A 2,794-nucleotide genomic window follows, 5' to 3' on the forward strand; every position below is an offset into this window, starting at 1 on the left:
GGTCTAGAAAGGATCTCAGGCTGAAGGCCGGGAATAAACAAGCATGGCTGTCATTTTCAACCAAAGGAGAGCATCAGCTGGGAGAGAGTATCGTACGTTCACTGGTTTGCTTCCAGATTCCTGTCACATCTGGGGAAAAGCAGAGCCAGTTCTGCTGCCTGGGGTCCTGCTCCCAAGCAGACTTTGTCTCAGTCGATGTATGATCTCCCTCATCTCATGGATGGAGCTCCTGGCAAGAGGGGAGCCAAACTTGTAGTGTTTAATTCTGGAATCCTCTTGCATAACTGCGGCTAGAGCCAGGAGTCTGGGGCCGTGAGCTCATGTGGCTGATGAGGGAAAGGTTGGAGGTGTGATGCCAGGATGAGTCTGTGACTTTTGTGCAGTAGAAGCTCCAGACCTACTGTCCTTGGGAAGCCCTGACTTCAGTGGCTGGTCATCAGGTATTCTGGCCCCTAGACTGGGGCTCAGTGCAACTCTCCCAAGTGATAAAACAGCTTGAATCACTTGCTCTTCCAGGCCTGTAAGGAAAGGGAAGGGTCCTTTACTGCAGGACTGTCTAGTAGTTCACAGTTTTTTAAGTGCATTTAAGGGGACATTTGATTTTCTCCTGGTTATCAACAAGAACAGCATTACGCACTTAAGTACTCCCTTGCACTTCCCAAATGAGCGTTTGCTCTATGGAAGGCTGACCCTTAGAGGACGCAGAGAGATTGATATTTTCAAGTGAATGGATTTTTTCACACTTTGCATGTATTGGATGAATACATACTTGGATGTGTTTTTCATACTTGGATATGAATCCAATCAGTAACAATTTCAGTCTTTGTCTTCAGCATAAGCTTAGGCATATCCTAACAGAGTTGAAAATACTGGCATGGTGCAAAGTCCAAGAGTCCTTATTGTGCCCTCACCCTTAAAAATAATTAGTCTGTGTATAGAATTCTGTCCATTGACTGATGACTGGATAGTCAAAATATGGCATATACATAAAATGGACTATTATTTGGCAGCGAAAAGAAATGAAGTACTTCTATACGCTACAATGTTGCTTGAGACCTTGAAAACATGCTAAGTGAAAGAAGCCAGCAACAAAGGACCACATATTGTAGGATACCATTTAGATGAAATGTCAGAATAGGCAAATCTGTAAAGACAGAGGGTGAGTTGCCTAGGGATGAAGGTAAGGAGATTGGGGAGGTATGGCTGAGGCTGTGGGTTATCTCCTTAAGGCTCATGAAGTGTTTCAAAATTGATTGTGGTGATGAGTGCCTAACCGTGCAAACACATTAAAAGCCATTGGATTGTGCCTTTATGAATGGTTGAATTGTGTGGCATATGAATGGTATCTCAATAAAGCCGTTAAAAAAAAAGAAAAGAAAAGAAAGGCAACCCCAGGCAAATCCCTCTTTTCCAGGCATGTGCTTATACTCACGGCACTGCTTTTATCTCCTCTCTGCGGCTCTCAGATTCCTGGCTTCATGCTTCTGTCTTTGATGCTTCACTCTTGTTGTCCTATTTGGAATCTCCTTTTTTTTTTTTTTATTGAGCCCAGCTTTTCAGTTGGCTCTGAAGCTCTGCTTGTTCTCTTAATTTTGGCGACTCTGCCAGCCTTGGGTGAGAAATCCCACTTCCTTCTCCAGCCCCTTGAAACCTCATCAGCAGGTTGCCTGTGATCTTGCATAAGGGACAGGGAATTCAACAGAGATGGCCTCGCGCCCTCTTCCTCAGTGGCTTTCCCTTGCACGAAGGAACTAGATTATTTATCATCACTGCCACCACCTTCTGTGAGCATTGCGCTTTCCCAAACAGCGTTCCCAGTCACTATTGTACGTTCCCGCTCACAATTATACTCATTATTGTTCAGCAATCCTGTAAAGTGGATATGGTGGGTATTATCATCCCTGTTTTACAGATGAGGAAATTGAGCTTCAAGAGGTTAACTGCCGTGCTCCAAGTCACATATTGGATCACGCAACTCAGATCTTCTGATTCTAGCTCCAGTATTATTATTATTTTTTAAAGTTTATTTATTTTGAGAGAGAGTGAACAGGAGCAGGGGAGGGCAGAGAGAGAGAAGGAGAGAGAGAATCCCAAGCAGGCTCTGCACTGTCAGCACAGAGCCCAACACAGGGCTCTCAGATTATGACCTGAGCCAAACCAAGAGTCAGACGCTTAACCGACCGAGCCACCCAAGTGCCCCAAGCTCCAGTATTCTTTCCACTGATTCGGGACTACCCAACAAGAAATCCCACTTTAGGATGAATCCTTTTACTCCATATAAATTCGTTTCTTTGATTGCTACCCTTTCACTGTGTTGATTGAGCAACTACTATGTGTCAGATACTGCTAAGTACTAGAGATACACTTGAGGAAGAAGATAAGGCCCCACCCTACAGACTATCCGACAAGGTAGACCTGCCTACTTCTTATCTGTGCTCCAATAGTGTCTGTACTACCTCTAGGCTCTGACCCACCATCCCCCACTACTGCTACTACTATGACTTCTTTGTCCTCTCCACCAGGTCAATGACTACCTAACCTTTGAAGACTTGCTCCCTAGGATAACACAACTCCCTGATAATACATAAACTCTAGAGAGCTTTTTCAACTTTCCTTTGGTGTCACGTGCAGCTTTTAAGTATAGGCAAGGGGCAATCTGGATGGCTCAGTTGGTAAAGTGTCTGACTTTGGCGGTGCCTGGGTGGCTCAGTCGGTTAAGCGGCCAACTTCGGCTCAGGTCCTGACCTCACAGTTTGTGAGTTCAAGCCCCGCATTAGGCTCTGTGCTGACAGCT

Source organism: Felis catus, chromosome C2, assembly GCF_018350175.1.
Source record: "Felis catus isolate Fca126 chromosome C2, F.catus_Fca126_mat1.0, whole genome shotgun sequence".
NCBI lineage: Eukaryota > Metazoa > Chordata > Mammalia > Carnivora > Felidae > Felis > Felis catus.